Source organism: Dicentrarchus labrax, unplaced genomic scaffold (genome assembly GCF_905237075.1).
Source record: "Dicentrarchus labrax unplaced genomic scaffold, dlabrax2021, whole genome shotgun sequence".
NCBI lineage: Eukaryota > Metazoa > Chordata > Actinopteri > Moronidae > Dicentrarchus > Dicentrarchus labrax.
In genome coordinates, this window is record NW_026136715.1 from 12525846 (window position 1) to 12539201 (window position 13356).

Sequence of the window (13356 nt, forward strand, 5' to 3'; positions counted from 1 at the left end):
GGGATTAGAAGAGTGGGTAAAACAAAAGAGGTTGACTTGACCCTTCAACTCCCATGATCCCTTCACTATAGGGTCATAGATGCATATAAATAGCAGACTGTCAAACTGAGTAATCACTTGGGGGTACCTCATCCGAAAAGTCTGTAAGTTATCCATCCAGAGCCTACATGCCAAGCTACCTAACAGCAGCAACAAAGGAAAAGGAGAGTCTGTCCACACACTGGAAATATTATATATAATAATAATATATTATAGCTTGATTGTCTCAGTACTCACAAATATAATCACAGCCTTTGGAATCTGGCGTTGAAACTGAAGATTCACTCCTGCCAGATTTTCCCTCCCCTTGTAAGTTGCTCTGTTTTTCTGAAATATAATAATTTTTTTTCAAGCATCCATCAATTGGCTAGTTAATTAATTTAAGGTTTGAAATTGAGCCAGAACACACCGTTGTGACATCAATCCTCTAAAAAAATGTCCCGTCACTACAACCTGCCTTTGTCCTTGTACCCCATACAATCATGGTCAATCCATTAATGCTGTTAGCAGGCTTCTCATTTTTTAAATTTGATCAGGGGTGTCAACATTTTCTTTGTGAGTTAGCCAAACTAAAAGGATATCACACTAATATCTTAATCACCTCTGGATCTCTGGATATTCAGGGCTGAGTAGCAGCCAGTGCTCTCAGCCAGTAAAGTTATACCATTTGTTAACAATAGCTCAGCAACATGATCATTTTCGACAACATCCGAAATCTTCAGCTACTACCAGGGGTAGGATTTGGGATGTAGGCTTGCCCAAATTGTCGACTGACTGTTACCAATCATAAATGACATTTGAAGTCACTAATTATGTTCATTAAGACAATTAGATAATCATCTGTCCCTCCACCAACTCACCATGTTCTTGTTCTAGTTTATCATACTTAGTGATGCCATCTCCTGCTTTGTGCATTGCGTGTATCCCATTTCACAGTGACGTGTGTCTGTTGGGTTCTGCTCTATTTAGCAGAATTTTGTGCTGCTTCTTTGATTCACTGGGGAGTACAGGCAGAAGCAGAACCTATTCTGCCGACATGTATAACCATTTCTACTCAATCGTTCTATATCATCTGACATGCTGTAATTGTTTCTGAGAGATGCAGAGAAAACATTATATATTCAATGGAAAGTATAGGGTAGTGACTGATTAAATGTAAAAGGTTTAGATAGATATACAGAATATGTTGTTGCAAAAGCAGCAAACAGCAGTGCTGTGATGAGAAGGAGTGCCATACTGTTTGGAAATGATGAATTAGCCCCCGGTATGGCTAATCCATATCACAGATACCACAGACAACGAACTAATAGAAAAGATAAAGAGTGGAAAGAGACTGTGAGCCCAAATGTACTTAAAAAGTATGGAAAGTATAATAAAGCTGGAATATGCGGAATCCTTTACTGCACATTTTGATGTGACTGAATTTCTAAACATTTTATTTCGATATATAAGAACAATTCAATACTTTTGGTCAGCAAATTTCTACCTGCTCAAGGGTCAGTGATCAAGTTCCCTACAGCAGTTTTCTCACAGAAGTGTTCTCACAGCCAGGGAACAGAGAAAGTGTTGGAAAGATGCATCAAAGCAGACAGCTAGCAGTCAGTTGGCTGGAAGACTGGAAGTGGAAAGAGATTCTGAGTCCTCATGGGCTTAAAAAAAAAATGGAACGCAGTAATTGTGGAATCCTTTACTACTCATTTTGATGTCATCTGATCTAACTGAATCTCTAAAATTCATTCCTTTTGGTCAGCGAATGATAATGATAACGGATGGATGCTGAATTTGCTGAATTTGCTGAATCCTTGGACTGTTTTAAGTGGCTCCTCAAAGCCCTCTTCTATAGGCAAGGCTTTTTATAGATCTCCGTCTTGTTTGTTTACTTTTTTCTGTCGTCTCTCTTTTCATTTATTCTTTCCCTCTTTTTTTATCTTCCATATGTTTGTATTTATTGGGTATGGTTATGTATGTACACATTTATATGTATATATGCATATGTATGCCCATATGTGTGTATGTATGTATGTGTGTTTTTATTATTATTTGTTCGTTTGTGAAGCACTTCGTAACTGTGTGTTTTAAACAAGTGCCATATAAATAAAGCTTTAATTAATTACTTACTAATAATAGTAACTGAATTAGAACAGGTCAAAATTAAGGAAATGACAGACACATTTATCAAGACCAGCCTTGGCTGCTGATTGAAGTCCACATGGTCTTTTTAATTCATGATATCAGCAGATACTGACAAAGTTAAGTCCCTTGGAGAGAATGATGGTGATGACAAATATTTCTGTAGAGCTGAGGACTTGTAAGTGGGACTGTGCGAGGCTTGCTGTTCAAACTGTCAACAGAAAATACAGACAGCAACCAAATTGTCCAGACATGAGCAGAGTTTCTAGAGGCAGGAAGCTTAAGAAAGCGCAATCCAGGACTCATAATGGACCACAGACCAATAAAAATACACAAAATCAGGCTCAACCTAGTGATTTGGAAACCTGGCAAAATCCTGGGAAACCTGAAGGGAAGCTAAGAAGTTGACAGATGGGAAAATAGCGTAGTAATTTATGAAAAAATATTTAGTTAAATAGGCAGAGATAGATAAATAATGAACTGAGAGACAGAGAGAAAGTGTTCCGGCTCAATAAAATCAGAGGAACTACTGAAAAAAGGTAGACAAAGGTTCTGGAGATGAGCTAGACAGGGACCAGAGACTGAAAGTGAGCCATATGTCGGAGATCAACATAAGAACGACTGTAAGAAACAGAGGGACCTGCTTGTTGGCGCACAGACAGGCTGTGTGGCAGAAAAAAGGGACTAAGGAGCAGAGAGGGTATGTAATGAGAAAACAGGGTTACCAATCAACTGGGAAACAGAGGAGTGCACAGGCCAGTAGACTGTAGAGGCCACAGACTGGGTGATTAAATGTGTGGCAGAGTGGATTAAGCTCTCAGTAAAAGAGGTTCTGAATTTAATGGAAAAATATGTTGTGGGACACAAACACATTAGATCTGTGTGGACCAATGAGAATGTAACATTCCTCAAATATATACTTGAAATAAACATGAGTGCATTATTTCTATCACATTTTCCTGACTGGCATGCTCTTCTTCTGCACAGATTTAGTAGCTCCTAACTGGAAAAACAGGGCCACCTATCTGGATTACTCATTTTGCATTTCTTTTTCCAATTTTCTGGAAATTTGGATAAAATGTGCATTGCATTTGAATCGAAACTTGACTACTATAAGCTGTCACTTTGTTTTTGGTTTCTATTTAGCCTCAGTTTATCTCAGTTGGGATAGTAAGAAAGAAACAAAATCCCTCACCTTTCTGCTTCTGTAAACCAGCAAAGTGAAGATCCCAACATCATTTTTTATCATTTTGTTCCAATAAAACTTGCCAACATGCTCCTAACTACATTAAAGGACATGGCAGCAGAGGGTAAAAGTTTCAACTTGACTTAAGTCCCACAAGCAAAGCCTGTTACACTCAACAGCAAGCACTATTTCATTGTGTTGCTATCTGCAAATATCCTTACAGTCCATTATTCTCTTATCAACTGTATGCACTGGCCAGTAAACATATTGACCTCCATCACAACACCCTGATCTATAAGCCAGAATATTTGACTCACAAGCTGTATCACTCTATAAAGAGCTCAATGCGAGTGTTGTTCTTTTGCAGTACCTGCAGTTTGCTTCCAAAGATTTACTTTAAGTTGATAACTTGCAGTGCTCACAGAAAAAACATGAATGTATCAAACAGTGCTGCAAGTTAGAAAGTTTGAATTCAATAATATAATCTTTACATTTCCCTCTGAGAATTGCTCTGGTGGCTCATTGATAAACAGACGTATGTAGACATGTTGGAATTAAGTTAAACAACTTTATCCTTTCCAAACAAGTATCCACAGTAACTCAGAAGAAGATTGTTGATCCAGGGGAGAATTAGGTCTAAATCAAACATGCCTGATATTACATTTCAGCAATCTGTTTGCAGTGTGTGTGTCAGCTGAGTTTTATCAGCCTCTATATGATTCAGCAAGTGACCATAAACATTTAAACTCGACACATAGCTCTTCACTAGTTTACTATTCTTCATTCGCCTCACCAGGGTGTTTGTAAACCAAATATAGTGAGGTTGTCACTTTAGGCTTTGCCACTCACCTTCTGCTCTCTCTCTCTTTCTCATTCCACAAACTCAGCTGGTGTTAATGTAAAGAAATCAATGTGGCAAGGTGTTTTGGCTGCAAACCATCTACTGTGCTCGGGCAACCATGCCAACTTTGACTTTCTTGGATGGTATACAGTATCATACATGATGGAAATGGTAAACCTTTCAATTATTTTGGGCAATCAGTTAAGAGCTTTTTAGGATGCACTCAGAGACACTGGAAGATGAAGAAGGGATAGTTTGTAATGGCAAGTCATTTTAAATGGGTAAATGATGGAGTGAACATATGATGCATGTTGTATGAATGAATGACATGAGATGCTCCCACGAGGCGGAGAGGAAGGAGGAGTAATAAGTAGAGCAAGGAAGCAATGGAGGACGTAATGCAGTTTTATCTGCCTGAGGGGCAAGACGAGTCATGAAAAAAATGTCACATGTGCAGCAGGCGTAATAAATGAAACATAGTCAATACAACATGGGAGTGGGAGACGGTCAAAGGAAATAAAATAAAGACAAAAAAGAAAGATTAAAGGCGGCCAGCTGTGAAACTGTGATTTATCACTGGTTGAGTTGCCTCCTGACACACAAACACAGTAAACCTATGCACCATGTGAATCTCTTGGATACTCTGTGGCCTAACTAAATCATTCACAAAAGCCAGAAGGTCAAAAGCATTACTTAAAGCACACACCTCCCCAGTCTTCGGTCACTGTTGAATATATGCCCCATTGCTTATAGCAGAAGAATAAAAAGATTGGAAGGTGATTTACATTATCTAAACCTCATCCTACAATAATTTGGAGATGTTATTTGAATGAAACAATGGGCAAATCTTTGGCTATAGTGCAACCACTTTTTAGTGCTGAAAGCTGTAAGACAATAGACAGTGCTTGATGTGTACAAACTCAATATAGGCCTGGGGCTTGCATGGATGATGGAATTTATGTGTAAAGAGATAGCACACACTTTATGGGATTGTCTATCAGAGCACAGACAGTATAGTGTCCTGCCAAGCAAGACAAACTGTATGTGTGCATGCATTTAGTCAATATTTATATTAAGGACAGGAAAAAGATACCAATGGAAATGACCTTCTATGTAGTTTCATGTATTTACTTGCATGAATTAGTTGTTAGTGAGTGTATTTGTTTGTTTATACCAGAGGCCTTTTCCTTTACTGCACTGCTTGTTTACTGCAGCCCACAAGGTCAATGTTATCTCTTTGTCGAGTTGTAAAACTCAATTAGTCATCAATCACTTTGTTTCAGTCGGCTGAGCAGATAAGCTGCTTCTGTGGGATTTGACTCAAACTGACACTCAAACTCATGACTCAAGTGTGAACTTGGAAGTCTTCATTTCAAGTTGATATGAAAGCTTGACTCTGCAGTGCACAAAAACAGTTTTAAAGCACCTGCTGGATGTGTTCTAGTGTCACACCCGAGGACATATCACTGTTTGAATGCCCTTTTAAAGTAGCTCTGCAGCCATGTTATAATTTTGTGCTGTATCTTGAACGTTTTGGCAAGAGCTGCCCCCGAAAAGTCAATGATTTGAATCATCAGTCAAGAAGACTGATGATTACTGTGTAATTGGCTGCTGCAAATGTGTCTTCACACTCTTTGTGTGTTCATTTGATTATATGTCATATATCTTGAAGGGAGTTTGATTGAGAACAATATAAACGTATCTTTATAGAGCAGCTTTATTGGCTCTGATTGAAGAAAAATGGCACTTTCGGCTGTTAATTGAATGACAATTCTCCTGCTATGCTAAATGGAAAAAGGAAAAGGACATCCCTACATTTTAGTCAAATTATGAACACTGTTATGCTCATCTGATCATAAAATACAGTGGCAGTCTATAAGAAAAGACATGGACAAATGGACAGACGATGTAGCTGTGCAATCGTTGACGGCTTTAAAGCAAGGATGTCTCACTATGCTAAATGCCTGTCGTCTCGACTCCTCTCTCTATGTCTCTCTTTCTCCACTCCTCCACTCGCATCTCGGGTGGGAGGGATTAAGAGGAAAGGAATCAAGAATGTACAAACCATCTTCTGCTTAGACCAAAAGGGAGTGGCGTCACCTGTTAAGATTAATGCCTAATGATCAGCCTTGAGCTTCATCTCATGCTAAACTAAAGGTCAAATCAATAAATCTGTCTTGTCACGTCAGCTAAAACATGCCAGGTTCATCTCAAAATTAAAATATGGCTACAGAGCTCTTTTAAAACAGTTAAAAGAGTTAGTGCACCTTAATTGTATTACTACAATAACCAGTTTGCCACATTTGTATTCCCTTAATGCTAATTCTGATTTCCTGCTTTTCCTGTTACCTGTCTGGAACCAGTTTGCCTGTTGTCAGACTCTGCCTGCCTACTTCCTGCCTCAACCCTTTAGAATGGTTTTTGCCTGCCCATTGCAGATTGTAAGCATTGATTTTAGCCATGCATGGTTCTATGGATGGCAGTATAAGTGTGCTGGTCAGTTGATCGATCCAACAGTTTGCTTTAGTATGAACTATTTCAACAACTCTTTGTTAGATTGCCATGACAGTTTTTACAGACATTCTCAGGAGTGCTACTGGCAGTTTTCACCTATGCAGTGAAATATCTCAACTTGGATGGATGGAACAAACATTATGTACATTTGTGGTTCTCAGGCAACGTGTAGTAATAAGTTGAGTTATTCTTTATTGATCCTCGTAGGGACATTGATTCTCTACATTTATCCAATCAGTGTCACCCGTTGATTCGACTGGGCACAGCTCTGCGACACGTTTTGTTTTGCCTCCACCAGTGAATGAATCCACCCCCCCAGTCATATTAATACTCACATTCCTCGAGGCACTGGCTGAGGAGGTGGAGTAGCAGCCATATATGATTTGAGCGTTTTAATGGACCCTAAACCTAAACTAAATTGTAATTCATTTGAAAGCCTTGTTCTTAGTCTTTCTCACCCATCCTGGAAAACACTGCAGCCAGTTCTTTTTGTTATAGTGTACCGTGCTCCTGGACCGTACTCTGATTTTATATCTGAATTCTCTGAGTTTTTTCAAGTTTAGTCCTTAAATCAGATAAAGTAATTATTGTGGGTGATTTTATTATTCAAAACCCACCTCTAGCCTTTTTTATAGATCTCCTGGTTTGTTTCCTCATCTGTCATCTCTCTTTTAATTTATTCTTTCCCTCTTGTTTTATCTTCCTTTGTTTGTATTTACATGCTCCCTATGTTTATTTGATTGGTTATGGTTATACCCTTATGTTTATTTGTTGTTTGTAAAGCACTTTGGATCTCTTTGTCAAAAAGGTGCTATATAAATAAAGCTTTACCTACTTACTTACTTACTTACCTGCCTCAGGTCTTTGGATTAGTCTGTCTGCCTGTTGCCAACTGTTTTTATTTGCATGACCAATGTTGCAAACAAACTGCCTAAGTCTTCATGTTGATACATATATCAGACTCCTGCTGAGCTGTGACAGTGGCTGCTGTCTGTTAGATGATGAGACATTTAAAAGTGAAATACTGCAGCGACTGCTACTGTATGCTTAAAAAAACTAATGAAAGCAGAATATAGTGTACTGTATACTTCTGTATGTTAAACAGCATACACAAGTATAATAACTTGAAAAGGAAGCAGCAGTAGCCCTTTAGAATGACAAATATACAGAGCAGGTTATTTTTCATAAATGGCCAAGAAGTCTATGCTGCATATCTGTCATTTTTAAGCTCCTGCTTCCTTCTCAAGTTATTATTCTTGATACATTTTGAAAGTGATGCTCCCAAGTCTACAGTTTAACAACATCAATTAAGTTCACCAAGTTCATCAGTTTACTGTAAGGAAACAGTTAAGTTGAGGTTGTCATCTGAATTTTTGCAGTTCTGTAAGGACACAGTGGAAATGTATATTACGACAGCCATAGTAAGACAACGGAAAAAGAGGATACATTTTATGTTTAGTCGTGTGTAATGTCAGTTGCAGCCTGTGTTATATTTTCTAGTGTTACTTTTTCATCTTGTTACTGATTAAATTGTGACATCCTTGATGTCAAAAACTTACAGAGTAAGGGATAACTGCAAAAAAATGAAACTATAGGGAACATATTTTTTCACACACAGTATACATACATGGCCATTTGAAAAAATTATCCATGTTTGAGGATCATTTTAACAAGCTTCTTCTATCAGACATACATTCAGTCCCCGTGTTCTCACATCCATTTCAAGTCAAATGTGGTCTTCAATAACCTCATAACAACATATGAAGTGCACCTTCATGTATTCAATTGAATCCCTACTGAACTGGCTACAAAAGCAACGCTGATTGATTAGTTACAGTCCAACATGTACCAACATGTGACTCCTCTTTTTTTCCCCCCAAATAAAATAATTCACCCTTCATTCCTGTGAGTCCTTTCCTTTTCCTGGCTTTCATAAAAAATACACAGTCTTGACCCACTTAAGGGCTGCTTTTGCTAACTGGAGAATAAGACAAAGAGAGAGAGAGACAAAGAGAAAGACAAAGAATGAGGATTGCGATACATCCAGGAATGAAAAGATGACAATGATGATGATGATGATGGGGGAGGTTGTATAGTATAAATCTATGAATGCAGACAAAGCCTGTAAAAGGTGTTCTATAGGCTTTAAGGTTTGCTGTACCCCTGCTGAGGCAGACATACAAGTCCTACCTCATGACATCATACACACAGAAATAGCTAACAATGTCATTCAGAACCACGCAGCTGCCATAATATAATTTTCACCACCACCCAGTATAAAATAAATGGACCTCTATGGAACTAAACTATATCAGCTAAAATCAGTGGATAAAAAGTGGTTTAGTGCGCAAGAGTATTTACTGTATGTTAAACAGATTTTTTTAGGTTGTCATCCAAAAAAATAAAAATAAATACATTGAAATATAACTTATGTGTCATCAAGTTACATGAATCCTAGTTTTGACTCTGACATGGGTGAAAATACATATTCATAAGCATATGACCAACCACATAGTGACACAAGATAGGTTGACGAACCCAAATGCAGACTCAGGATTCTGCTTCTACTTTTAAGTAAAATGTAATATAAAGTACAAAGAAAATTACTCTCTATCAAAAACTGAAACTACAGGCAACAAAAACTATAGAGAGATTAATTACTTAAATGAATTAAATAAAAAATATTTAAATGTATTACTTAAAAATTAAATAAATGAATTCATATACAACTTTTCACAGCATAGTTTGAAACCTAAAGCATATTTTCAGTAAGAATTTCCAAGTTGCTCTTTAAGGATTGCAGGAGTTTCATCCTACTACTACTGCAGTCACCTTTGCCTTGTCAGACAAATTCTCCAGTCCAGGGTCAGAGTGTATTTTCATCATGCTTCTTTCCACAAAAAAGTCCCTCTTCTTGGCTGAGCACAGCACTTTTCATGACAGTCAGTAATAGATGTGTATAGCATGCATTCAGACTGCAAGTACTGGTTACAGTATCAATATCAGTAGCAGAGATGAAAAATTTGTTTAAGGCTACACTGTAAAGAAAATTGGCTTGTTCAACTTAAAATAATTTGTAACCTGGCTGCCTTAAAATTTTAAGTTGGACAATAATTTAAGGCTTAAATTGTTTAGTTTGGCAAACCTAGTAACTTAAGTTGCTTTAACATATATCTGAGTTTCTTAAACTTAGAATAAATAGTTGGGGTGACAAAGGTGAAGCTGTCAAATTCAGTAACATCAACTTTAGATTTTAAGTTTAATCAAGTTTTTTTAGTGATACCAACAAGATATTTCAAGTTGTACAAACCTAAATCCTAGTTTAGACAACATAAAATGACCAGTAAAAGCAACAAACTTGGAACGATATCTTGAGTTGTACAAACCTAACAAAAAAGTTGTTCAAACTAAGCATGTTGTACAATTAACTTAGAATTTGTTGTTGTGTAAACATAGTAATAAAACTGCTGGATTAACTTATTTTTTTAAGGCAGCCACGTTACTTTTTCCAGGAATAGTTAATCTAAGTTGCGATGTTAACTTCATTCAATAAAAATTTAACTGCATCTTTTTCCCACACAACTTAAATCTATAGTACAACATAAAAACTATTCTTCAACATCAAAGACCATTCAGAATGCCATTTTATTGAATTTCAAAACGGGGTGGCCTTTTTGGTATTACTACCATGAGGCAATGCAGAATTATGACAAGTGTCAGATATTTAACATGTTTAGCTGTTAACATTTACATAATAAAACTGTAAAATCTTAATATTACAGTTTACCATGCAAGAATTTTCATGGTATAAAGGTAGGTGTGAAACAAAAGCTAACTGCTTTGAAAAAAAAAGATTTGTGCAATTTAACTGCAATTCAAGTAGATTGCACTGTACTGTGTAAAAATATACAGCTCACCACAACAGCTAAGTGACAAAGTCAGTCACTGAACAGAGTTAGCTACTGTTGCATGCTAGCTAGCAGAGCACATGTTTTACCAAAACAATAGAAACGTTTCTAACATGACATTCTTTAATAAAAGGCGTGTGTTTTCTAATTATTTACACATATTACTTACAGACAAATAGTCTGCAAGGCAGAAGCTTGGCAGAAATACATGCATTGTCCATCTGTGCTCAACTGAAGAATGTGCTTGAATACAGAATTAGCCCTGATCAGTAGAGGGCAGCACACCATATGACTCAATGCAAATAAATGAAATCTGTGCGATCTTTCTTGGCTCTGATGGGTTGTTTTTGTTCAGGCCCGGTGGATTCTTGCCAATGCCATTAGGAGTACTAGGAAGAGCCAGGGCAAACTGATTTTTTCATAGATTATCTGTCTCATGTAATACTGGCAGGATATAATAAAGGTTTCAGGAAATATGCCTAAAATGTTTTTAATAAAAGTTACCTAATGCAGATTTAAGGAGTTTATAGGCATTATGGTCTCATGTGGTCAATATACTGTATGTCTGGCAAGCTGATAAAATGCTGATATTAACTCAGAATTAAACCAAAACTACACAAGACACAACACATTCTTGTGGACCACAAGACCAGAAGTGCACAGTTTGTAAAAACGTTGGCTAGATTTACAAAACTCTTTACTAAACCATTTGCACCTCCTTTTACATGCTGTCTGCACCCATAGATGTGTGCGGCATACTAAACTGGAAGTGCAGTTTATCATTTGAGGCTCTGTTTTCATATGATCAGTGAAATGTGCCTTTCCCCATTATGCATGTGCATTAAAGCGGAATCATGATGCATGACAACCTAGATGATACATGATGATGAGAAAGATGCCTGGAAATTAACAATGATGAATAAAAAAATATGTGCACTGCCTACTGGTACCACAGAAATAATGGCTGGTCTATTAATTAAACAAAAATGTGTAAACTGGGATGCCAATGTGTGATCACAGGAGTGCTGATGTTGAAATGTTGATGCCAATTAAAGAAAAGAACACTTAAACTGTGTAAACAGGTTGAAAATATCAGAATGTCTTCTATAATATGCAAATCTGCAACAACCACTTATGTATTACAACTGACCTCTCTCGCAGTGTTGACTAAAGCGAAAAATAATTTGTGTATCTGCTCTGTGATTCAGATATGCTACAAAATTTAATGGGGTCTTCCTCGGCCCATGCTACACAGTTCTACCAAGTTTCATGAAAATCAGGCCATTAGTTTCTCCGTAATCCTGCTAACAGACAAACAAAAAGCACCAAAAACATAACTTCCTTTTACAGAGGTAACAAGTAGACTCAAAAAACAAAAAAACTTGTCAAACGTGCAACATTTCCAGGCAACAAAAGTGGCCTTTCCCATGATGTCAAAGTCAGAACACATGATAGCTTTCTGTGCTCCACGGGGCTGCCGCAGGGTTTTGTTTGTTTTTCAGTCTACTCATGATTTATGCTTTTGCTTGGGGCCAGTGGTGGAGCCAGACAATTTTCATAGGGGTGGCCAGACTGAGACCATAGCTCACACAGGGGTAGCACAGGGGTAGTACAGGTGTACTGTACCTGTATGTTCACTTCCATGAAGAGCAACAGATGAGCGCTCTCCTTCAATGTCTGACTCTGTCTCATCACTGTCATCCTGCATCTCCTTCTCCACACCACTTTCCCTCCTCTCATTACTCGGCTTACTACACTGACTGACGAAGTAGGAAGTAATTTTCCTCTTCAGTTTGCCTGAGAGGTGCATAACCAAAATATAGTAACCTTTTTTTATTTTTATTTATTTAACCAGGAAAAGTCCCATTGAGTTACAGTAACTCTTCTCCCAGGGAGTCCTGGCCAAGACTAGCGGCAAAAAGTTTCAAAAAAATATACATAAAAGACAGGACAAAGGTTACATACTACACCACAAATCTCTGTACATACACTATATGTACTAGAACACAAACAAGACATTACACTTAACTTAAGCTAATACAGACAAACAACTTAAAGGGCACCTAGTTAAAAACAATTACACTGTTCTGTCACAGTTGACTTTAAAAGGTTTTTAAAAGTATTGAAAGGTGGAAGTGATTCTAGATTTAGGGTGTTCTGAAATTCATTCCAGACATTTGGTGCATATGATGAGAAAGTTCTGTTCTTGTTGGTGGAATAACTAATAGCATTTTTTCTGATGACCTTGTCCTGTAAACACTGTTATGGTAAGAAAGCAAATTTGAAATGTAGAGGGGTAATTTACCCATTAGAGCTTTAGCAATGAAAATCAATAAATGGAATTTCCTTCTGAGGGAGGGACTTAATTCTGCTTGTTAACTTACCTGTGACCTCTTCTCTGTCGGCAGGAAACAGACAGTCCTCCTACTGCACGTGCAAAGTCCCTTGGAGCACACACAAACAACAACACTACTTCGTCTATTTCTGTAATTGTGTTGGTGGTTGAAATTCAAGTTGAGTGTATTACCGCCACGTTCAGTTTGGGTGGAGAAGTACTTGTTTGAGGTGCGCTGTTGAAGTGCGTCCATATGGGTGGTGGGGGGGCCGGGGGGTGGCCAAAGATTAATTTATGGTGCCCATGCTTGGGGTATGTAGACTTGAGCTGATGGCCTTGTCACCAATAGCAAGTTACTTTCTACATTTTACTTTCTAAATTTTCTAGAAAATTTACATCTGAT